We start from the raw sequence: 27,092 nt of genomic DNA, 5'->3' as shown, positions 1-27,092 counted from the left end.
GCTTTCGATCCAAATCACGTTTACAGGAATACAAATAAAATCCATTTGCCTATACACGTGGTAATTCTGATCCCAGTATTAATGCCACCGCATTTTAGAAGTGAGAGCATTCCCATTGCTAGCTGGCTTAAGAAACACTTCGGCTAATGAACGTTTTCTGTCTGTGGTGGGTCTAATGGAGAATTCGAAACATTGTAGAATATGTTTGGCCTCTATGTCGCCGTTTATTTCCTGGGGTTTTGCAGAATTATCCTACTAAATTTACTCGCTAGTAATTGTTATTTCCATAAAGATCTCGAATGATCGTCACATAAGCGGTGACATAAAGGTAGAAAATTCATTTTTTTGAGTCCAGAAAGCTCTATGCAACAGAAACTGCAGATCATTTTGCCATTTTCATTGCGAAATTGGCGGCTTATTCATGTGTGGGGTAATAATTGAGGGCTGTTTGCCTGGGCTGTCTGCTAGTGTAGTGGATGAGTTAGCTACTGCAAGGGAGGTCTGGTTTGTTTTTGGTTCTAATCTCGATAGAGGCAGATAGACTTTCAGTAAAGCCATTTTAAGAAATTCTCGCGCCCCCAGTGCGTTTTATTGTTACCTTTATTTTCAACCAGCGCCTTGTGGATGTCAATATGAAACTCTTCTAGAATTTCATACTTGTTACTGCCTACTTTTTCCGCTTCTGTCAATAACTGAACTGACTTAAGTGTGGCAACGAATGATTTTTAACAGAATTTCGTTATGAATCTTCACGCTTTGCTAAATTTGCACACTTTCATGGTAGGTCAGCAACGGTAATCCAGCGTGACTGGTCTGAACGATGACACAGACCGTTTCGTGGCCGAATGCGCGTAATATTTTGCTAATTCGTAACGATGTGGTGTACTTCGTCTTACTGAAACAGTTATGTTGTGTCGATAAGCTGGAATTCATTTTTATTAGTAAAGTTCATACTAGTTAGCGTTTCTTCTTTCATTTATATTTTATATTTACGTGTTGTGTTTAACACACTATTCAGCGTTAATATAGTCTTACACATGATTGAAAACAGTCTGAAAAAGTTCGGATAGTTTTTCAATTACACGCTTGTGCATAGTATGTTGGTAGCACTTCGTCGCCTTGCCTATTATGCTGTGTAGCAGACTTCAAAGCTGTGCGGATCAAAAAAAAAAAAATGGTTCAAATGGCTCTGAGCACTATGGGACTTAACATCTTAGGTCATCAGTCCCCTAGAACTTAGAACTACTCAAACCTAACTAACCTAAGGACATCACACACATCCATGCCCGAGGCAGGATTCGAACCTGCGACCGTAGCGGCCCCGCGGTTCCGAATTGTAGCGCCTAGAACCGCACGGCCACCGCGGCCGGCTGTGCGGATCAGCATAACGGAAAGGCGAGGGGTCTCGCTCGTTTTGTCCATGACTGTACCTCCTATATGGGGATCAATTCTACGTGCAAATGAAAGGGGTGGTAATGGGTAGCCTTCTCTCACCGATGATGGCCAATTGATGAGATTTGAAGATGAGGCACTTACATCGGCCCCAGATCAACTGCAATGCTTTTTTTAGGTACATTGAAGACACCTTTGTTAAATGGCATCACGGGGGGGAAAAATCTCCATGTTTTCTTGGACCTCCTAAACTCACGCCATCCTAATATTAAATTTATCATGGAACTGGAGATGGATGAGCCATCCCATTCCTAGGTGTCCTAGTCAAGAGGAAGGCAGATGGTATCTTCAGTCACAGTGTGTAGGCCTACCCCAAACACACTCCGACTTGTAACTGCACGCCAGCAGTTGCCACTATCCGACATACAAAAATAGTTTACTCAGAACTGGTTGAACAGGCACGAATAATTTGGTGACGGAGATAGAACATTTGTAATCTGTGTTCTACAAAAACGGATACTCTTCTAGATATGTTCAAAACGCACTGCCGTCTGTTTAGCCATCAGAGGTTCCTTAAGAGGTAAAAGACGAAATGAAGAAAGTTGGATATTTGCCATATGTCGGGCCGATATCTGCAAAAATCTGTAGAATTCTCCTCGAACATAACATCAAGAGCGTGTTCCATCCACCCACCAAGCTTAAGGCTCTGCCAGGGAGTGTGAAGGTTTACCTGGATCTGCGGAAACCGGGCTTTTACCACATACGTTTTGAATGTGGGATGGAATATATCGGCCTGACGACTAATACCGTTGCCATAGGTGCAAAGAACATCATAGGCACACCATACTGACACAGGCAAACAAGTCAGTGATTGTCGCGCATTGTTTAAAATTCAATCATTCTATGAACTATAACGATGCCAAGATTCTAACGCATACATCGAGATATTGGGGCAGCATTAGCAAAGAATCTATTGAGATTGAGGTCACGGAGAGTATTATTAACCGCGACACCAGTTTCCAGTTGATTTCTGCCTCGAATTCGGGACTCGGTCTCCTGAAGTCTCAACGGGAACAACATGAAGACCCCGTGGGACACAAATATGAAGACGGAATTAGAGAAAACCGCCCGGTGCATGTAGCATAGGACGCACGCGAAATGGTACCTTAGACAACAGATCAATACCTGAGGACGCTCTGCAGAGTCTCGAGCGGCTGTTTGAGCAACAACGGGCTGAAAACAACACTGCAGCCCTCCCTGGTGAGCACGGACCTCGCACGGAACGCCTGACACGGCACGCAACGGTCACAGAACGTCCCAGATCAAAGGTGACGACAACCGGAGGATGAAATGTCTAGCACGACTTGGACGTCGTTCAGAACTGCTAGAGCGAGATCGACAACGGGTGATGACCACAGCGTTCGGAACTGCCGCGGCCAGAGGAGAGAGAGCACTACAGCCGCTGCTATTGGTCGGTGCATGACGCGGGGCGGGCCACAGACGGAGCGCCCGGCACAACACAGCCGTAAATACCGGACTCGTTCCACACTGGAATCAGTATCACGCAGCACCTGAAGAAGACTGCGAGTTACGCAGTTGAAATATCGGTACAAGAGAGCGGCAAACAACCGGCAGGAACCCGATAGTCTTGATTACTTTTCTCTGCACATTATTTCCTACTCCAAAATTTTCTTTAGTTTTCTATACTGCCTGCTCAGTGTACAGACTGAATAACATCGGGGATAAGCTACAACTCCGTCTTACTGCTTCCCATTCCCGACCCTTGACATTAATAACCGCCGTCCTGGCTTTTGTACAAGTTGTCGATAGGATTTCACTCGTTTTGTTTTACTCCTGTTACCTTGCCATTTTCCAAGAGAGTGTTCCAGTCAGCTTTTCTGTAAGCTTTTCCTACCTCTACAAATATTATAAACATAGGTTTGTCTTTCCTTGATCTATCTTCTAAGAGTGGTCGTGGGGTCAGTATTGGGTTGCCTGTTATACCTTTCTAAGGAATCCTAACTAATCTTCCCAGAGGATGACTTCTAGAAGCATTTCCATTCTTCTGTAAAGAATTCGCGTTAGTGTTTTGCAACCACGTGTAATTAACCTGATGGTTCGGTATTGTTCGCATCCGTCAGCACTTGCTTCAGCGCGGATGCACGAAAACGTTCGACTTCGTGCAGGAATCTCGAAGTCGACAGCAGGAAGGACACGGGAGGGACTGCAGTGAGGTGGCGCCAGACAGGAATGTGGTTCTGCTGGGAGGAGCGCAAGATTGTCAGCGCGTCTGCGGTAACTACCGGGTCGGGGTACCACAGCTGTTAGCGTAACTGCCTAGCAAGCAGGAGGTCCCGGTTTGCAATACCTGTCCGGCACACATTTTCACTCGTCGTCGCTGACTCTGCATACATTCCCGGATGCAGCCGACATCAATATTTCCTTCCCTTTCAGTTAGTTTCTCCGCCTTTTTTCCTATAGGATGGTGCCCCTCCACGCCCACACCGACGTGATGACCAAACAAAACGTTGACACCACCGTATAACATGTTAGTTTTCGAATCATGAGTCACAGGATGCGGGCTGTGATGTTGTCCATGCTTCTGGGTAGGAATACTGATTGACATGGTCCATCAGGAGACAGAAAGTGGACGAAAGCGATCGAAGGGTAGCGGTTTTTAAGGGCGGAGGGGAAGAAAGTGCCACGGCAAGCACCGAGAGAAAAAAGCCTCTGCCACAGTAGGACTGGTAGTAAGGGCAGTAGCGGCTTGGTAGCTGCGACAGTGCATGCAAGGTGAGGTTATGTCAGTGCGAGGCATCGAGCATTGTTACCTCTGTCGTTGCCGGTGCTCGTTGTAGGGCCTGCTGCAGCGGCTGCGTCTCTGTAACAGTTCGAGGTCGTCACACGTTAGTGGGCGGTCGGCCATAGATCAGCTCACAGTGTAGGGGGTGTGTGTGTGTGGCTGGTTTGCGTGCTGTGTACAGTACGGCTTCCCTGCGATTGCCTGTTTTTCGGCGGGTCGAGCACCTGGGGTTGCCAGTAGTAGCTATGTTGTAGCTGCTCGCCAGTACTGTTGTGTTAGTGTGCTACGGACCATAGATGCTTAGTTCCCTTCTAATAGTGTCTTTGGTCTATTAGGTTTCCATATATGTTTGTGGTAGTAGTTCCCCAGAGAAAGAATAAACGGGTTACGCGAGTGTCTCGTGTTTCAGTAAAGTCGTGTGGAGAGTTTTTGGAATACCTGCAAGACGGTATCTAGCCGATATTCCCGGTGAAGATCCGCGGCGCGTGTGTAACGCGGTGCATTGCTTCTGATTCTGAGTACTTTGTTTTGTATGAGCTGCAGACGGCGCAGGCGTGTGGGCCGAGCGCATCCCCAGATGGGAACAGCATACGTCATCAGAGGTCTAACAAGTGTGGTATACATGGACCTGGACAACCTCCTATTCAGTGTGCTACGCCTGTTAAGCATAGGATAGAGTAGTTTCAGCCTCGCGTTTGCTTTGTTGGTCCCCCCAGAGTAGTTTCCGGTCGAGCTACACACCAAGGTATTTGACCTTCTCACGGAAACGTATTGGGAGTGCATGTAGCGTTATTGGGTTATAGCGTTGATGTTTGCCCAGTAGTTTCGGTCTTCTAGTGAACAGAACGGCTTCGCACTTGTCGACGTTTATTCTAATACCCCACTTTACCAACCAAGGCTCTGCCTCTCTGAGTGCAGTCTATAGTCGTGAGTTAATGTTAGACGGTTTCCAATCTTGCTCGAGGATGACAGTGTCATCCGCGTAGATTGCCACCATCGTGTTGCGTGTAGCTGGAAGGTCATTAATGTAGAGGTTAGACAGTATGGGCCCTAGGATGCTTCCTTGGGGTACTCCAGCCTGGATACCACGTCCTGTTGATTGTTTGCCCTGCACGTCGGTGTTGAAATTCCTGTACGTGAGATATGAGTGTATGAGAAGTACGAGCCCGTCGGGTATCCCTCCGTCGCTGAGTTTGCGTGTTGTCGAGTGGTGATTCCTGAAGCCTAACTGCTCCGGCCTCAGGGTGTCTTGTGTAGTGCTAGGATTACCTTCTCAACGATCTTGTTGAGCGCGCTCAGCAGACTGATGGGTAGGTAATTTTGTGTGGGGGGGGGGGGGGGAGTGGTCTTTCCCCGGCTTCCTGAACATGAGGGCCTTGGCCGTCTCCCAAAAGGCGAGGAAGTGTTGGTGTTTAAGTATAGCATTCGTGATGTGTGTGAGGTATTCTACTGCTTTATCCGTGAACCCCTGGAGGACACGGTTTTGAATGCCATCGTGACCGGGGGCCTCCATAGCGATGGTATGCATGATGGCCCATTTAACTTCAACTGTGCTAGCCTGTCGTATGTCATTGCGCGATGGTTGGGCCAAGATGCGTGTAACCTCCTGGTCGGTCGCAAGTGTGAACGCTGGGTCTGACGGATCCAGGTTCGGTGTGAATGACGCTGCAAGTGTGAGGGCCATAAGTTCCACATTTTCTTCCGCAGGATATGCCGGTCCGTCGGACCCTTGTAGCGTGGGTGGGTGTATTTTCTCCCTGGTGAAGTCAAGGGGCCAACTGCCACACGCCAGGTTGCGTGGTGTCCAGCCCTTCGAGTTTCTGGTTCCACTGTTGTGTTTCAAATGTTTAGATTTTGTCCCAGATTATTAGTTTCTCCGCCCTCCACTGCCAACTTATATACTGTTTATTCCGATGATGTGAAAACTTTTGAGCAGCAAATAAAGAACTAGAAGACCTCACTCATGACTCCGAGAACACGAAGACAAGCCAGCACATCCGTCAGCAAGGTTTTACTCAGAAGCTTATTGCACCACTTGCGGCTTGGTGGGAGGTTGGTGGGAGCGTTTGGTGGGAACAATGGAACGCTCGCTGATAAAAGTTTAGAGAAATCGCTGGTACATGAGGCAACACTTAGGACTTTATTGTTGCAGACAGAGTCCTCCATCAACTCGCGACCAATCGCTCAGGGAGGCTCGGAAGTACTTACACTAAGCTGTTACTTGACTGGAGAATGGTTGGCTATAATACCCATCGGCCATGAACAAAGTATATCGAAATATATTGAAAGAGAGGCCAAGCAGCGAGGAAGAGGGCAAATGATGAAGAAGGAGGCACTTGATGGAGAGAATCGGCATTATCGACAGAAGGCCAGGGAGAGATGGAATAGCCCAGGACCTTAAAGCTTCATACCGCAGAAGGAAGAAATATTAGTCGGATGGTGCAACGGGTCAACCCACTTGATACCCACCAGGTGGTGAGGCTGTTGAGGATTAAATAAATTCTGTATTTGCGATTCATCTCTGTAATACTTATATCTTTGAAAGAAGACGAAAATAAATCAGTAGATACGACATGTGGTGTCCTCTCAGTTAATACATGATATGTGATTGAGGGTGTTAGTTTGTTGCCTTGGCCAACGCGTTCTCTAGATTGAAAGCGTCTGGTAGTGCGTTGTCGAACGGCTAGCACGCTAGCACTTGCCAGTCACTACAGTGGTTGAACTGTGGCAGTGAGTTGAAGCAGCTCTGGATGATGTGTCCGTGTCTCCCCTCTAGGCTCAGTTCAGCACGATGCACGACCGAATTAAAATTAATATCCCTGAGTGAGGAGGCAGTTCTGTGTATCTCACACTCTGTACACCCCCAGATCACATGCAAATTTAAACGTGTATTCTTGCTGCTCTTGCATATACACGCAGTGAGTAAAGCTTCGTTCCTGGTTAATCTTCCTAGTGTTACGATTTTAATGGCCAGAAGTGCACCTATTTAGGGTGGTTTATTTACCATTAAAGGGGTACACTAGAGCAGGAATTAGAAAGGTGGCTCTAAACTCTGTAACCTCTAGATGAAAAGTTTTGCTTTTATGATTAGTGTTATGTGTTCTTAAGACTGTATGGGCATTTAATTTCCCTTTTCTCGTAATACACTTGTTTCGTAATATACTTATACATGTACCAGTACTTCTGCAACATTTCCTCATAGAAAAATTAAAGACCAGGTTAAAACATCTAGTAGATGAACATATCTTCGGAGAAATATAACAAGCACGAATTGAACAATGTTGGTTAACGGAGTGAACTGTGAACCTCTTCAGTGGGCCCCGCCAGGCATTGACCTCAGTCGATGTAAGGTATCAAACAGAAGAGCATAACGAGGGCGGTCGGACGAGTGTGTGAACCCTTGTTATCCCGAATGTGACAAAACTGTCCTCTTCGTCCCTTTTCTTGGATAATACTAAAGTACAAGGTCAACAGAAACACTCCAATGATTTGATTAATCATTCATTCTCTCTGCTATTGCGTATACGCACAAGTATTAAGGCCTCGATAATTGTAATCATCTTGCTGTTGCAATTCGAATGGGCAGCGAGTTTACGTTACTAGTCGCGATTGCGTCAGATGAGCTAGGTACAATGAGTCCGTGTCTCAAGTTACGTAGAATGCGTTACTGCCGGTTTTTCTTCAGTTTAGAAACCATTAATGGATCGCCTAGAGTAAAGCGTTTAATTCCCTGTTTCAAAGAATGCCTGTGAAAGTACGACATTGGAACATTACACGTGTCGACTCATTTTTCTAGCTGGCTACACAAAAGGCGCACGAGTTTTGTAAATTAGTGAGGTGTGGGGTGAGTCAAACGATCGGCAGAAGCGATGTGTTCCTGGCGTGTGGCACTAGCTGGCAACAGGTGGCTGCCAGGAGCCACTGTGCTGTTTCGATTTCCTCTGCAGAACTTCTTAGACCGTGCTGTCCGCGTCTCACAACGCACTCACCCTGTAAGCTACCTGAAAGTAACTTGTACTCGCTGTCCCTTCAGTATTCCAATATCCTTTACATGTTACCCACTTCTAGATACCAGATCCCCTTTGTTGTTACAGCTAAATCTATAAACTGTGAGGTTTTCTCATTTTACCCGCGACAGTCCACCGGCCCATATTCATTCAAGCAGTTCATTCAGCTTTGATCGCTCCTATGCAGTATGAGGCAGACATGTAGTGAATGGAGCTTACTTATTTATAAATATCACTTTCCTTCTAGGACACACAGTGAGATTTTATTCACTTGTATTGAATTGTTAGTTAACATATCCGGGCATGGTCAGCCAACTGTAAGGCAGCATTAGACTTTATGTTACGTGATATGATTAATGTTAGCAGGAGAGCCCAACTGAAGGGTTACTGACATGGAAAAGAACAATGTTGCATCTGTGAATATTGTTCGTTATAGGAATCAAATGTCCAGTGCATATGTGTCTGTAGACTGTTTAGCATGCAGTCCACTATTAATATACTGAAGATCAAACAAAACAAGATACGCCAATGATAGCGAATCATACAACCTGAATACCTCGAAATGCCTGGCTATGTATTTATTCTAGTGTTCTGTTAGTCCACCCCTCCTTTACTTCTGTGTCCACTTTCTCTGCACTTATCTCCGTCCATATCAGATTCCTCCCCCATCCCCTTTTTCTACGCATCTCCTCCTTCCCCCTCCTTCTGTCCATATTATTCACCCCCTCACTCTTTCCGTTTCCTCCTGCTTCTCATTTCACCCATCTCCCACGCCCTCAATCTCATCCTCTAAGTTTGTCTGCCCTTCTCGTCCTCTATGTCCTGGTACTCCTTACCCCTCACTGTTTCTCGATCTCCTCTTCCTCCACCCTTCTCTCTCCGTGAGGACTCCTCAAAATAATAGGTGATTCCTAGTCCCACAATATTTTTTTCCAGATTATACATAAATAACATATCCACCAAGTTTGGTTGACATTGGATTTAGGAGCAGTTTTTACTTGCAGCTTGTGTCGCATGCATTTCAAATGTATTTAACACATTTCATACAAATTGGTACCCATATTTGACTTGTACCCCTAGTGAATTTCACCCCGCAGTTTCCTTTTCATGAAGTTCAATGTTTTAACGTCTTATCTTCTGAACAATGAGTCGTACTATGATATCATGTTCCATATTCATTCAACGGTATTTTTGCGTACTGTCCGCAAAGTATGTTGGGAGTAGAGTTGGTTCTGGAGTAGCAATAAATTAAAACGTCGCGCATACTGAAGCAGCTTTTCACGCATGACGTCACATTTCCGGAACTATGTGCCGTACATTGGTACATTTTGCAAGTGCAGTCGGTGGTATATGTGAATACTGTATGCGATATGTGTCACGAATAGAGTTTCTATCAAAAAAAGCGATAAATTGAAATATAATTCCTGATGCGGCTGTTTTACTGCACTACATGAAAATGTAGTGAGGGATAATCATCAAAATTACGTATAGAATTTGTTCCAAGTGATTAAGTGCTCTCACTCGTAAATGTTGAATGAATAAATTCCAGATATTTGTCAGTCGTGGGCTACGCTACTTTTTCACCTGCACCCCCACCTCTTTGATTGGTAGGTGGTTCTTACACACCACAGCGCTTCTTTCCAGACAGTGCGAAGTTTGAATCAAATCGATCCAGTGGTTTAGTAGCGGATGTGGAATATAGGCAACGATACAGTTATCCGTTTTTATAAAATATATGGATTAATTCGGCACACAAGGACAGGTTATTTCATTCTGTACCAAGGAAATGTACTGTATGTGGTCACTGGATGCGCTGTTCGTCTAATTACACTGAATTACATGTGATTAAATTACTTAGCTTCACAGGAACTAATTGTGGTTTGCGTACTGTAAGACCTTCGGTACACACACCATCAGATTATTTGACTTGTCGCTCTAATGAAGTAGGCGAGTGTCAGCAATACGTCTCGTGGTCTTATCGTGGCGTGTTTATCTTCTGCCGTTAGGCCAGATGATAGAAAAGCCCCTTGCACGCTTAGAGTAGCAGACTGACGGTGACCAACTTTAAACAGAACTTGATTAATTTTCACATACATTTATTAAAATAATAAAAAGCATAAACCTTACGTAACTTGATTCTGGATGCTATTTACAATTGACAATCTGAAGTTCCTTTGGTCTTGGTACGTTAATCTTATTCTCACACATCTCTGATACTTGACAAAGTGTCTATTCATTTATCTTCATGGCTATGTACAGGAATATGATAATCTTATTAGTCGCAGACTGAAACTTGACTATAGACTGGTACAAACAAATGCACACAAATGCAGACTGGTACAGACTAATGCAGACTGACTAATCGGAGGTCTGTACACTCGTTATAATACCTCGTGCGTTCAGGTATCACTGCGCGAGTGTGTTCCGCGAGGAGAAAAGGCTCTACGTTAGCAGCAATCTCATTGGCTGCGTGACATATTAATACGCAGATCGGCGGAAGCAGAATTTGGTCCGTCTCTAAGACAGCGCCATCTCGTAGTGCGGAGACGGACGAGCGCTGCGCCTGCGCTGTTGTGCTTAGCGGGGCGCGCTCTAGTGGGAAAGTTGTGTACGCGCTGACTACGCGGAACTATGTACACAACACTAATGAATGACTTCTGGACATACATTTTCATTAAATTACTGTCATATGGATAGCACACACACACACACACACACACACACACACACACACACACACACACGCACACATGCATGCCCATAAGTGTGTGTATGTGTGTGTGTGTGTGTCGGTTTCCTTGCATCGAAAAGTGTCTACTCTAAAATGCAAATGTCTAAACTTGACAACCAGCTCAGAACACTCGGCGTCACCTGTTGCCGAGTCATCAGATCGACATGGAATTCCGCAAGTGCTCACTCATTAACTAGGATTTCATAATTTCCTCCTTTGCTCCACACTCGGAACCAACAGTTTAGAGGAAACCCCACTTGGTAAAAGTGTAACCACATCGCCATTAACCCGTCCAATTGCCATTCATCTTCGATCAAATTTGGCACGGTAGTTTAATTATCAACTTTTTTCGTTGGGTCTTGAAGTAGCTGAGCGTTGTTGAGTGTACGTACGTTCGTTCCTGCGTTGGCGCCACCCGGATGTCACGTCGAAAGAACTGATACCTTCTGAACCAGCCTAGTGTGGTTCACGTCATTTCGTAGGGATTTTTGGTGGATCTTGTAGCGCATGGTACGTGGGAGAGCAGGTTTACCTTAGCTGCTTTCCTCCTTAGATATTTCGGAGCAATGTAAGATAGGACAGCTAATACGGAATGGAAGCAATAGGGTTATGGAAACATGTGATAGGTGGTGAGCGACGGAAACGGGAATGAAACCGCTGGGAAAGCTATTCACACTGGGTAGAGGACAGTTTTAGTTTCTCTTTATTTGACCCGTAAAAGTTTACAAACAACGGGAAGACCGCCATTTGTATTTAGAAGGGAATACAGTGACTGATTATTTTTAGAGTAATTTAATTATCTGGCACAATCGCATTTATTCTTAACGAAGTAACCGGTTTCGGCCGACAACAGCCTCCAGTGATACTAAAATATAGGCTGTGCTTCCGTTCCACGACTGTGGAAACCATGTTGTCAGTGGTGGGACGTAACCACGCACTGTATTTTATGACCTGAGGATTGCAAATGTCAGCCGAAACAGGTTATTTCGTTAGATATAAATGTGATTGTGCAGATGCTTTTATTATTCTAATTCTAAAAACAAGTCTAACGTGTGAAAGAATCGCCGGAAGCAGACTGAAGTTTACGCAAAAATTTTAATAGTAATGTGTTCCCAACTTGCGAGAGCACCATGCGACCCCATCGATTAAAGCAGCATGCTGACTTGCCTAGGCGTTCTTCCGGTCAGCTCCTAAATTTCACCGCGGGAGTTAGAAAGCAGAAACTGCATATTTCAATTACGTTTCGGCCAAGGCCTGGTTTGTCACCACACCAAAAACCCTGAAAAAGTTTTATGTAGCCCAGCCACAGGTCAGCTCAGAGAGAACTGTGTGAGTTCTGCCATTGATCGACACGTGCACACATCTCTGGTCATTTTATTGCTTATACGAACTCACGATAAGAAAGGAGTCCCAATAAAAGCAACTTTTCAGCAGTATTCAGTTTCTGCTAGATGGGCTTCTACACACTTCCAGCTCAACGTTTCTTCCGTCATTTACAGCACTACTTGCCACTGCCGTCTTTCCGCTAACTTCCACACAGACATGTTTAATCGCCTGTTCGCCATATGATGGCTGTCTAAACGGAAAGACATGAAGCACATAGTGAATTTCCGATGTGCTAGCCATACCTCTCATACTTATTTCCATTTTCAGATGTCGTACATGAAGCTCACTCGAACATATTAAATTTCACACTCTTATTTCGTTAGAGACGAGCTGAGGACCATGTTTAGAACATTATATTTGCGTTACGCTTTCTTTCTTCTCTCCTGCTCTGCATTTTCTGAAATGTCTTTTTCGAACAGTTTTGTCTTAGAAATCTTGCCAACTTTCAGTTTCGCGTGAGTATGGTGTGTATAGAAAAAGACGTTTGGATGGTTTACTTGGAAGAGGTGTATGGTGTACAAGCTGATAACATCAGATTGAATTTGGAAGATGAAGAGGAAGGAAATGAATAAAAACTAAGTCCTAACATATTGAAATGTGTATTGGAGAAAGTGAATCAGGAGCTCCGGGAAAGTAAACCATTTGGCTGTAGCAAAATACCATCTGAGACACTGAAAATCTTAGGTGTCAATTCGATAGCCAGATTGTCTGTGATAGTAAACATAATTTGTGACATCGGAATCTAGTATTAAGATTTACTTAAGACCATTCTACTACATTTATCTAAAAAGTACTGTACAAAGGAATACAAAGAATGTAAGACAATTAGTTTTATTTGTCCAGTATCAAAGGCTATAACGAGAGAACGAGAGTCATCCTACAGAGAATCGAAAGGAAAATTGAAGAAAATAATGGGGACAACCAGGTTAGGTTCAGAAAGGGTAAAAGAACAAGACGTGCTATAGGTTGTATGAGGATGATAAGAGAAAGAATGACAGAAATGAACAAGGTGATGTATATTTGCTTTGTCGATTGGAAGAAGACTTTCGGTGTTGTCAGCTGGAGTACACTGCTGATATTTTTAAAAGAAGTAAAAGGTGGAAGGATGGAAGGTTAATATAGGAGACGTGTACAGAGCAAAAGATGACAGTGTAGGCAATCTGGTGTCCGAATAGACGTGCACTGAAAGAGTTGTACGGCAAAGATGCTCACTGTCACCGAAACTATTCAACATATGTGGAGAAAAACTGTTAGGTAGGGCCACAGTGGATCCAAAAAATGGTTCAAATGGCTCTGAGCACTATGGGACTCAACTGCTGAGGTCATTAGTCCCCTAGAACTTAGAACTAGTTAAACCTAACTAACCTAAGGACATCACAAACAACCATGCCCGAGGCAGGATTCGAACCTGCGACCGTAGCGGTCACAGTGGATCCAAGAGGCATTGTAATTAGAAGAGGAAGGAGAAGGACTATAAAATAAGCGGATGGGCCAGCAGTGCTGGCGGAATGAAAAGAGAAGCTACAGAAAATGTTGAAGAGTATTGCAGGAAGGAGCAAGGAGTATAGGATGAAGATAAATACTGAAAAGAGGAAGTGCTGAGAACAGGCATGAAGGAAGCTCCAATAAACGTATTCCCAGTGAGAAAAAAGAGAGAACAAGTCAGAGTCTTTCTACACGTGAAAGTTTATTTTTTATCATGTAACTGAAGTTATACGCACGAAATGAGAAGGAAAATATCTATAGGAAAGAGAGTTTGTAAAAGTGAAGCAGTTAGTAACATCTAGAGGAATTCCAACGCAGTGGAGGAAAGGATTTGCTCAATTTTATGTCTGGATTGTAGTGTATACAGCAGTGAATCACGGATGATTAAAAAGGAAAGAAAAAAAATATTAGAAAGTTTCGAAATGTAGCTATGGAGAAGAATTCTGAAACCCATTTTAGAATGAGGAAGTTTTGAAGAAGATAGGTGATGAAAGAAAATTTATCGAAGGAATCTTAAAAAAAAAACGCATAGGAGTTGCGTGCAACAAAGAGTTACACAGGAAAAAGTGGAAGGAATTAGAGGAAGAGGTAGGAAGAGAGCAGGAATGGCAGATGACATTTGAAGATGACGGACGTAGAAATAGATGATGCTCAGAACAGTACAGATTTGAAATCTGAAACATCACAGGTACTCTAAAGAAATCGAATAAGAAGCAGCACACTAGCTTGCTGCACAAGAAGCTGATCCAGACTCTAATCGAATTCGCGCGGCAAAGTAACGACCTTGGGGTGGTACACGGATCAGCCTGACGGCGGGTTTTAGGTGGTTTCCACGCTCGTTTAGGCGAATGATATACTGGTCCCCAAATTCCGAATCACATGACGTAACACATAAGCTGTTCACATACGATCACATACAGAACAAAGTTTACGCGATTCACAGACAATTGGCGCACATTGCTTTCCTCCCGTATGTTACCGTGACATTCCATGTTGGATGGTTGATGTCCATGTTTTATAAGGTCTTTAGCGAAGTTAGAATGGCTATTCCATGTTTCCAACTTCTTATGTGTTCTTCATATCTAGCTTTGAAGTTCCTACTTGTCGTCCCCAGATACACTGATTTACATTCTTGGCACTATAGCTGGTGTATACCTGATCCTTGTTATTTATCTGGTTTTTCTCTTGTTTGTAAATGTTACTGGAGTGTGTTTCTTGTTCTGTTAGCTCTTTGTAATCCCTGTTTCCTTAGTATGTTTTCTGTCTTGTGTGTTGCTTTTGTGGTTGTATGTAATAGTGTACCATGTTTTTTGTTATTCATGTCATGGGTGTTATTGTTTTGTGTTTCCGTGTGCTCTCTGCATGTCTTGATTTCTCTTTACTTGTGTTTTAATTTTTTGATTGCGTTATTGTATTATATGGGTGCTGTAATCAGTATTTGTGGCTATGAATTGTACTGTTTGTAATTCTTTTTCATAGGGAGGATCAGTTTGGATTCCGTAGAAATATTGGATCATGTGAGAAAATACTGACCCTACGACTTATCTTACAAGCTAGATTAAGGAAAGGCAAACCTACGTTTCTAGCATTTGTAGACTTAGAGAAAGCTTTTGACAATGTTGACTGGAATACTCTCTTTCAAATTCTGAAAGTGGCAGGGGTAAAATACAGGGAGCGAAAGGCTATTTACAATTTGTATAGAAACCAAATGGCAGTTATAAGAGTTGAGGGGCATGAAAGGGAAACAGTGGTTGGGAAGGGAGTGAGACAGGGTTGTAGCCTCTCCCCGATGTTATTCAATCTGTATATTGAGCAAGCAGTGAAGGAAACAAAAGAAAAATTCGGAGTAGGTATTAAAATCCATGGAGAAGAAATAAAAACTTTGACGTTCGCCGATGACATTGTAATTCTGTCAGAGACAGCAAAGGACTTGGAAGAGCAGTTGAATGGAATGGATAGCGTCTTGAAAGGAGGATATAAGATGAACATCAACAAAAGCAAAACCAGGATAATGGAATGTAGTCGAATTAAGTCGGGTGATGCTGAGGGAATTAGATTAGGAAATGAGACACTTAAAGTAGTAAAGGAGTTTTGCTATTTGGGGAGCAAAATAACTGATGATGGTCGAAGTAGAGAGGATATAAAATGTAGACTGGCAATGGCAAGGAAAGCGTTTCTGAAGAAGAGAAATTGGTTAACATTGAGTATAGATTTAAGTGTCAGGAAGTCGTTTCTGAAAGTATTTGTATGGAGTGTAGCCATGTATGGAAGTGGAACATAGACGATAACTAGTTTGGACAAGAGGAGAATAGAAGCTTAAGAAATGTGGTGCTACAGAAGAATGCTGAAGATTAGATGGGTAGATCACATAACTAATGACGAGGTGTTGGATCGGGTTGGGGAGAAGAGAAGTTTGTGGCACAACTTGAGTAGAAGAAGGGGTCAGTTGGTAGGACATGTTTTGAGGCATCAAGGGATCACCAATTTAGTATTGGAGGGCAGCGTAGAGGGTAAAAATCGTAGAGGGAGAACAAGAAATGAATACACCAAGCAGATTCCGAAGGATGTAGGTTGCAGTAGGTACTGGGAGATGAAGAAGCTTGCACAGGATAGAGTAGCATGGAGAGCTGCATCAAACCAGTCTCAGGACTGAGGACCACAACAACAACAACAGTTTTCTTTGCTGTGTAGGATGTTATTTAGTCTGTATAACGTGTGTCGTAGGGCAGCTAATTTTTGATTTAGCGGGTCGTTGGATGAGGCAGGTATAATAATGTCTGTGGCCGTTGGCTTTCTGAAGATGTCAAATGTGTGTTTATTATTCTCTCACTTTATTGTTATATCCAAATACATCTAAAGCAATAGTCTTTTGCTACTACGCCTTGGTTGGCGATTATTGATTCGGATGGTATTTTTTGGCTGGTTGAACTCTGAAACTGATTCTTCAAAACTGTTGTACAAGCACATAATATTAATTTTAGTTTTTATTATTTTATGCCACTTGTCTGCTGCTTGAGTTTATGCGGAACGCCAGGTACCTCTCTCTTTGCGGACCTCTTCAGAGCAGAGGGGTACTTCCACTAAACGTCTTCAGTTATCTGTCGTACATATTCCTTGCTCTGTCTTCCCCTACAGTTTTCAACCTCTATAGATCCCTCTAGTGTCAAGAACACTGTTTCCTGATGTCTCAACACACGTTCTATCACTGTGTCTCTTCTTATGGCCTCTGTTTTCCACATATTTCTGTCCGGACGCCTTCTGCAGAGAAACTCTTCACCCCAGAATGAAATTTTCACTTTGCAGCGGAGTGTGCGCTGATATGAAACTTGCTGGCAGATTAAAACAGTATGCCGGACCGAGATTCGAAATCGGGACCTTTGCGTCTCACGGGAAGTGCTCTACCATCTTTTTTTAGCTATCAGATTGACTTGGTATTTTCATGAAAATGAGACAACCATAGTCTAATCATGATTTAATATCACCTGCAAAAAGAAAATCAACAAATTAGTTCAAGCACAAACAATTATTAAAATCTAAAGGGGAAGTCTGACCCATTATCTCACCCTTCTTGTCATTTTGTTATATACACGTGGAAGAGAAAAAGTGACAAAATAAAGCTGCAAGGGAGGGGACTCAAGCTCAGGGGAGAAACGGGGATCACAGGGGAGCTTAACCAACACCCAGACGGTTAAACAGAAGAAAAAGCATATTCGCAGAAAGCGTTCGGAATCGTGGCAGCTGCTGTTGTCAGATAATGGTGAGAAACGCGGGGAATCTGGGTCATTCCCACCTTCGACGACATAGTGAACATAGTAACCCAAGAGCCAGACAATCGTGTTTGTTTCCGTCTGAGGAAAAGGAAAAAAGGTTATGTCCGGGTGTAGGAGAATGTCGTCTGGGAAAGCAGTTTCAGGCCCTCGAGTAAGGGAAAGCTAATTGACGGCGGCCCCAGAGCCAATGATCTCGTCCACAAGCAACAAGCCTGTGAAGTAAGGTGTCCGTCTGATGACATTCCTCGTACTGATCAGTCGGACGAAGGCCAATACCAAAAAGACGATCACCAGTAGGTATCAGACTGTGAATGGCCTTATACCACGTTGAAGCCATCTCCTTAGAAAATACAGGAAGACTAAGATGAGACCAGACCGTTTTCCAACACATTGATGGGGAAGCAAGTAGAACAAAAGAAAGGGAAAATGGTGCACCCCAACAAAGTGACAGCATGCTCGTATTAATATGCGTCATAAAAAGTGTGTCAGCACCGATAATTAGAAAATATTCACGAATGTTCCGCAATTTAGTATTAATCCGTCCAACATCAACAGAAGGGGTCAGACAGACTGACCGGAGGTGGGAAAGTAAACGAGAGGTAACTGAATGCAGAGCCCCCCGCGTACAGGTTAAAACATTGCGGCGGGCAAATAAGATGGATGTCTTCATTTTGATATCGGAAAGAGGAAACCTCGAAGCTTTTGAGGCCTGGCCACTACTTCGTACCGGACACGAAAGATATGGCGGCGCCACAGGAATCGACCAGACACCTGTTTCAGTCTGCGGGCCATCATCGCGGGAAGCGGGAAGACCTGCGCAACTTAATATACTTTACTGAAGACATAGGTTTCTAAAGCCCGTACCTTGTGAAGGAGGCTAAGCGAACGGCGTTCACGTTCAAGGATCACCCCATGAACACGACTCTCAACCTCACGCTAATTTAGTGTCGCCATTTTGATCGGATTGCGATCCACTAAGATCCCTGAGGTCTTGACGACTGACGACAATCGCCTAAGGAATGACGACATTATCGAAGCCTCTCAACGGTAGGAACGTGCATTTACGGTCATTAATGCGAGCACCAGCAAGGCGACAAAATGAATCCCAGGTATCCTTAAGACTCGGTATGTCCTCGACATGTCGTACTAAAACCATGTCACCATCGGCGTACGCACGGACCGAAAAAAGTTCCTCTAATATAGTCCAGCCACGTAACTGCGTGCTCAGGCGGCGAAGTAAGCGCTCTAAGGACAAGACAAAAAGGGACATGGATAAGGGGCTTCCCTGGGGTAAAGCCCGTCTGATCGATATCCGGGGGGTAGGGTCACCGTTCACAATCACCGAGACCCTGATACCGGTAAAAAGGCGACTTAAGACCTGTCGAGGATCATTATTAAAGCCGACACTGGTGAGCACTCTCGTTAGAAAATCATTGCTGACACGATCAAGCGCTTTTTGGAAATCAAGAAAAAGCAAAGCTCCTGGGATATTAGCGGCAGCGGTCACCGAAATTACATCACGACATTCGAGGACAGAAGTCAGTATCGTGCGTCCAGGCACACAGCTTTGGTGTGTGGCAATAGTGGAATCGAGCAGCTTAGAGAGACGGATATTAATTGCTCGAGCGACGATTTTATAATCGAAGTTAAGGAGAGAAATAGGACGGAGGGAATCAAAACCTGTGGTTTTCGGAGGAGGATCAGTTTACCTTCCTGAAAAGGACCAGGAAGTGAGGTTCCCTTTGTCACTTCATTTACCATTGACGTTAAGGTGTCACCAATGAGTGGCCAAAATTGAACATAAAACTCCTTAGGAATACCGCCTAATCCAGGCGACTTGCCGGACTCAGATCCTGTAACAACATCATATATATATCGTCCTTGTGAAAGGGACGGAGAAAGGCGTCATTTACTTGAGGAGCGACGACGCGATGCAGCAAGGATGTAAAGTCGTCGAGAGAGTTTTCAGCCGGGACATGGGTCTCGTACAGATCAGTAAAATAGGTGTAAATAAAGTCGGAAAAGTCACTGTGAGAGGCGAACATGCAGACGTCAGCGGTCGTGAGGGAGGCAAGGCACACACGTTTCCGGCGCGCCAGTAAACGGACTAGATGGTATAGTGGCGTCAGTTCGTCTTGTAAAAGGGAGCTTGGTTGAGACCTCATCCGCAGTCCCTCCATTTGAATGCGTTTGAGCTGCAGCAATCTCGCTTTGATGCGCTGTATATCAGTAACCCGTAGGGGAGCATGTGTAGCACTATCGTACAGTTGACGTAAGACTCAGTAGTAAAATTCTTGCGTTCGTCGATCGTCTGCCACCTCGAAGCTCCAAAACGCATGAGAGCCCTACGGATTTGTGGTTTAACATGCGGTGTCCACCATGCCACAATAGACGAGTATCGGTCAATAGTACGAGAACTACGAACCCATACGTCCTCCAGGACTACACCAAGAGAGGTATCCTGAAAATAGACTATACTGAGCAGTCAGGGAGGACGAATCAATTTAACCGGTTGCCGCTCGTAATTAAATGTGACGGCTACGCCTCAATGATCAGTAAAACAGGCTGGTATCACATCAACATCCAGAAGTTGCCCACACAAGGAGTCGAAAAGGTAAAAGCGAACGAGGTGACTTCTACACGTGGGAGTAAACCCATCTGAGCTACCCAAGCATGACACACGACCCGTCCTCACAGCTTTAATTCCGCCAGTACCTCGTCTCCTACCTTCCAAACTTCGGTCATACTTGTGTAGCTCAGATGGTAAAACACTTTCCGCGAAATGCAAAGGTCCCGAGTTAGAGTCTCGGTCCGGCACACAGGTTTAATCCGCCAGGAAGTTTCAACTCTTTATTACTTATCTCAACAGTCCAGGTAATTCTCAGCGCCATTCTGTAACAGCACATGACAAACGCTTCGATAATCATCTTATGCGGTTTCCCCACAATCCTTGATTACTTCCATACAATGCTGTATACCAGACACATATTCAAAGAAATTTCTGGATTAGTTGTTAAGGCCAGTATGCGATACTACTGGGCTTCTTTTGACCAGGAAGGCCTTCGTTCTTCTAATTCATGACCCCATTTTCATTTTGAGCTTATCGGTGTTCTCCTTTCTCCTACTCCTAATAGCTTTCTAATCTCTCTGGTTTACTCTGTAACTACTGTGTGTGCTCTTTAGACTATAGATTCCATTCAACAGGTCTTGCAATCCTACCTAACTTTCAATGAGTGTAGCAATGTCATCAACAAATCCTCTCATTGATATCTTCCACTTTGAATTCAAATCCAACTCATGAATTTATCTTGTACACCCCTGATTGTTTCTAAGACGTACAGGTTGTACCATAGGGTCCTGTCTACTTAGAGCACTTCGATCTTTGTTTTCATTTCCTTCTTTCCCTCTTGCTTCTTGTACATATTTTATATTATCCGTATTTTCCTACAGGCTACACATTTTCTCTAAATTTTGAACATGTGGTACCATTTTACATTGCCGAACACTTAGTATGTTGTCTTTTGTCTTAATTTTCCATAAATCTTGATTCAGTTATCAATCACTATGTCAGGACTGCTTGCTCGTGTCCATCTGCATCAAAGCCAAATCCAGAAGCAGATCCAGATCATTCTCTCTCATTCTCCTGTGTATTATTCTTATCACCAATGTGGATGCATGCATCAGCTATTAAGCTGATTGTGCGACAGCCCTGCATCATACTAGAGTAGCATTTGTTTCATATACGTATGTACTTCAGTCGTGCGTAATAGGTGGAACATTGTGGTCCTCTCGGCTACTTGCTTGCGTTGTGCCATAACAAGAGCCAGGTTTGTTGGGTCGTTCAACTTTAAACCTTTCCGAACTTAAGGTCCAGAGCTTAGAAGATTGTGATTGATTCAAGTGACGGATAACCAATCTCGTGATCAAAGCACCTCAAAGCTTTTCGCCCATTTAACGGCATTCATTATTTTTACTCTTTGTGGTCAGTCTTTGAGACATACGATCATCACCTACATTACCAGTGGATAAACACAGGTGTTCGAAAGCAAGTGTCATATATTCCAAACTGACGCAGTATTGTCCAAATCAGCAAGGAAATTTCCCATAGTCACACATGGAGCTAGACCCTATAAGTAGGGCGGCTTGTGATTTTCTCGGATCATGACATCCTTCTCTGTTAAGCACACTCTCTTTTAATACATCTGCCTCTGTCCGGATTGCGTTACATGCGTTGGTCACACGCGCCTGCTACGTTCGCACTTTGTCGATGGACTGGGCATACACCGATGACCTTAAATGCCTCCACAGCCAGAAATCCGGCACATTCGTCTCCGGTGAATGATGGGGAAATGATAGCAGACCTACTCGGTGAGAACATCACCTAAGAAACGATGCGGTATGGTGCCCGCTGTACACAGTTCTGCAATAGGACTGGTAATCGGTAATACAAAGCACTTGTTCACCTGATTGGATAAGTGTCTCGCTCAATGAGTCTGTCACCTGGAACTGCTGTGCATTAACTGATGCTGAAGCAATCATGACCCCACAAAGCAAATTGAGAACTGGTGTAACACGGATAAGGACATACAGTAAACGCAACTATAACTGTGGCGTTTTATCACAGATACGCTTCTCCTAGACTCCATTGTGCTGGTGTTACATTTAATTATCGTTTATGAATGTTCTATTGGACGATAGCACCCACCACGAACTAAATCGGTGTTTTGGTTGGTACTCTATTGACACACAACGTTTGGTACCGATCTGAGTGTCTGATATCTGGAGGTCTGGGTGTCAGTACGAGCAATAACGACACGGATTAGATTTTCTAACTTCCATTTGCGTGTTGCCGAGTTTACAATCTTCAGTGTTCTAATTTGGATGTAGTGATATATCAATAACAACAAAGGCGTAACTGAAATATAATTATGTAAACGTGCTTAAGTGTAATGTGCATATAAATTACAAGATCTATGACTACACAAAAAGAGCTGAAAGACCACAGAATATCCTCATTCTGCGACGGGAGCAAATTGAGAACTGGTGTAACACGGATAAGGACATACAGTAAACGCAACTATAACTTATTTTTCCAGTCTCAAATGTTTGATCACGATGGATTCATAATTGAATTATTCAGTGAAAGAAACTTATTAGGGTTATTGCTTCTAGGGTACGTCTAGTACCTCAGGGAGACATCATGAACTCAGGAAAATTGGATGGATATCAATGTTAACCTTGGCAGTTTTACCCTATGAGGCATTAACTTTACTCTTTACGTTTCAACTCTAAATAAAATAGTGAAAGTCTTTAGTAGGCTGACGGAAGGAATTAAGATGATGCAAACTTGATCACTGTATATCCAAACTATCGATTAAGGATCCAAAAAGTTTCCAACTGATTAAAGGGATTTCTAGAACCGAGCTCAAACTTTATCTTACTTTGTGATGTATTTGATAAGTAGAACGTAAATTTGCGTTTGACGTCTCGTCGACGTTCGGATCGGACAAAGGTGTAGCAATAAACGGATAATAACCTTTTCAGGTGAACCATTCCGGCACCTGCTTGAAGTGGACTGAGAAAATGAATAAAATTCAGGCGAAAACGTTGAATGAGGATCTCAGCAGCTCGAGATGTATGAAACTCCAGCGCGTTAACCGCTTCGCCAACACGGCCTTCTCTTCTTTCTCGGCCAAAACTCAAAGAATACTTTGTATCTCATTAAGATATCAGATGTGGGCTGCTAGGTATGAGATACATTTGCTGCACCGGTTTCCTTTCCGTCTTGGGGTCGTCAATCTAACGACATTCTTGTTAGTCCTCTCATGTTAGCCCTCAAGTCGACTTTAATCAACAGGGGAGCAGAGGAAGTAAAATATGGAGTTATATGAAGAAGGCATAGGTAGGACAGCCAACACACACACACACACACACACACAGCCTTTACTTTGGTGCATTTTTATTAATTTTATTATTACTACATTATTTCGCTTGGGTTTACTGAGCCATACTGCAAACTGCGTGGTACAAATGTCAACTCATATATGCAGAGAAATGGCGTGGTTCAAATGGCTCTGAGCACAATGGGACTCAACAGCTGTGGTCATCAGTCCCCTAGAACTTAGAACTACTTAAACCTAACTAAGCTAATGATACCACACACATCCATGCCCGAGGCAGGGTTCGAACCTGCGACCGTAGCAGTCGCGCGATTCCGGACTGCGGGCCTAGAACCGCGAGACCACCGCGGCCGGCTATGCAGAGAAAACATAGTATAAATAATGTATACAATGGTTTTAAATTAATTTGCTGTTTCATATATGTTCAATACCTAGAGCTAAGGAATCTTCACATATCAAATGTAGTCAGAAGACACGAAGTAGTATTCAAGAGAGAATGAAATGCATACACACACAGATTAACAAGAGTATTCACTTATAGATAACAAACCGTATTTCGTACAACCACACTATTATTTCATGTAAAGCAAATAAGGGCTTTCTTGAATGACACGGCAGGTTGGCTGCCGCATTATAAAATCAATTTCATTCAGTATATCTGCGATTCAGCTGTTCCTCATCCTTATCAGAACCCCTGTTGCTGAGTCGTGTTGAAAACTGATGCCAAGGTTGCAGGTATTCGTAATATACAGGCCTCTGAGGAGACTTTGGATCCTGATTACTCCGGGAAAGCCTAAAATTTCAAACAAGAGCTTTATTTATTCTCCTCGGTTCTGAACTTGGGTTTTGCGAACGAAAATTTTGTATTGGTTGTCAGTTAAATGTTCTGGGACCAAATAAGACTGAACTAACAAATTTTTAAAAATTCTTATGAATCATAAAAGTATTAGGGCAAGTAGACTCATATATGCTACATCATTCATCAAACTCGTTTTACATCCTAATAATGACATATTTTCACTCATTATCTTTAGATATTTTACTTGTAATCTGACAACTGAAATATATAAACATTTTACGTACGCACCGCAAAATGTTAGTTAATTATTATGTCATAAAATACTATCAGAAAACTGTTCACTCCAGCGCCTTCAGAAAGTACGTTGCACGTCGTTATGTCATGCCAAGTATATTATATTGATTGCTGAATTAAACTTCAAACAAACGCAGATACATGACAATGTTTTGCAACACAGTCATCAAAGCTCTGTAAGCAGGACTCGAAATGTTTTAACAGTCGCTCACTTTCTCGACTATAGAAACCCACTCCTGGCCACGCAGCCATTGTAGAACAGCTGTGTAAATGTCTTCATCGTCGGAAAATTTGTGACTGGTGTGAATCAGTTCCTCGATACCTTCACATTGTTATCTATGGTAGACGTACAAGTCGATGGCCTCCATTGGCGATCAGCATGACCCTCATCTGTCCCGCTTTGGTCGAAGTGTTGGCAGAATTTCACTGTTGCTGAACGCGATATTGAATGTAGTCCATACAGCGTCAGAATTCACGGCTAACCTGCGTGTCAGACGTTATGCCCACAATGATCGTACTGTCCTGAATAATTCAAACTTGGAGTACGTGTCCAGCTGTCGCGTGATTTCACTCTCATTTGTTATCTGTATTACTGGAGAACTGTGTCTGCAAGATACCCAGAGCATGTACTGTCTTCTGACAACGCGTCACACTTGTTGCACAAGCATGGGCTGACATGTGTCACTTACTTTTGCAAGTCCCTATGTATATGGTCCTTTATACTGTTTCTCCTATTCGCTATCTCTCTCTCTCTCTCTCTATCTCTCTCTCTCGCCATCCGAACAGGCTATGAAGGCCCAATGGTACCGACCGGCCGCCGTGTCATCCTAAGTCCCCAGGCGTCGCACAGGCTGTGGATATGGAGGGGCATGGGGTCAGCACACCGCTCTCCCGGGCGTGTGTCAGTTTACAAGACCGGAGCCGCTACTTCTCAAACAAGTAGCTCTTCAGTTTGCCTCACAAGGGCTGAGTGCACCCCGCTTGCCAACAGCGCTCGGCAGACCGCATGGTCGCCCATCCAAGTGCTAGCCCAGCCCGACAGCGCTTGACTTCGGTGATCTGACGGGAACCGTTTTCTTCACTGCGGCAAGGTCGTTGACTCTATTTGTTATGGAATTGAAAAAACAGTTCCTTCTTTCTCCTCCTCTGAAACGAAAACGTATTTTGCATTCAGTGCACTACAGAAATGTGATATGATGAACATCATTACACCAGAGGTAAAACTCTCCAGTATGCAGATGATTTATGACTTTTTCTACACTTAAAGGCCAAATCTCTATGCCTGACTTCAGACAGGTATCCTTAAAACCAGGCAACGCAATTAGAATCAACTTTTACAAGTTTTATTCAACATATCAGGTAGATGTACTATATGAAACATCCTTAATGTTCCGTTGGCATAGGCTTTGGTGTTCTGATGCGTTACATCATTGGAAATGCGTAATCTTTGTCATCATATTCCTCCTTCTCTTCTTCGCTCTCTTCTACGTCTAATATTCTCTGCTGCGAATGCGCCGAATGGAGACATAGCGCTACACCTATAAACACCATCGCTGTGTTGTTTTGAGGAAATAAATGATCTCTTTCTCTATAGCGCAGGGTATATTAACATTTTGAAGCATTTTCTATAGTCAATCCAGTCCAAAAGTACACAAATTACCTCTATTTCTTAAAACCATGCTAACGCTGCGATAAACATGTTTCCTCAGTCAACCTACTGGGAGCTTGCAGAAACGAAAGTGCGTGGTGGACAGAAAGCACGTGGTGTGAAGTACAAGCCACAATCGAGGACAGCGAATTTACTTACTTTTCTGAGCTAGAAGAAAATAAAATTAGTATGTAGCGTAAACGCATCGGAAGGAGTGGGGAAGATATTTGAGGATCCCTATGATATAACAAAACATGAGCACTTGTTGGAATGGGAATCATCAATTTCACAAGGTTTTGCACTAAAGAGTTTTGATGTATTTCCAAGTACTAGTAGGTAAACAGACAGTTACTTGCGTCTCCTTCTTTCTTGTGTGTTCTGTCACTCGCAGAAACGGATATCCCTGACATCTACCAAATGTAAGTAGTTAGGATGAACTTATGGTTCATACGAATAAGTACCAAGATAGTTTTCAGATTCCTGCTAGGCTGAAAGTCTCGAGGACAGAAGACCCTTCTAATTACTGGCTGGATCGCAGTGTCGCCCACAGCTGGAAATGTTTGGATGGTAGAACGACGTTCGTCGCACATCCAGAACCATTGGAATTCTTCGCCAGCTTTCCGACTAAGTCTCCTAAGCCAGCCATACATGATCTGGGGCCCATTGGAACGACATTCTCATGCCTTTTCGTTTATTTCTCAATGCTTATAGTAAAATTTCAAATACCTGAATATTCATCTTACTGTTACACTCTAGTCTGAATAGAATGGAACACACTTTTTTTTTGATTGCTAGACTACAGAAGGTTCTGGAGCCTCACATAAATACCTAATGTCAGAGCCTCTCGAATCGCTGGCGCTTCAGCAGTAAAATATGA

The sequence above is a fragment of the Schistocerca nitens genome, chromosome 7 (genome assembly GCF_023898315.1).
Source record: "Schistocerca nitens isolate TAMUIC-IGC-003100 chromosome 7, iqSchNite1.1, whole genome shotgun sequence".
Classification (NCBI taxonomy): Eukaryota; Metazoa; Arthropoda; class Insecta; order Orthoptera; family Acrididae; genus Schistocerca; species Schistocerca nitens.
Note: the sequence above shows the minus strand (reverse complement) of the source record.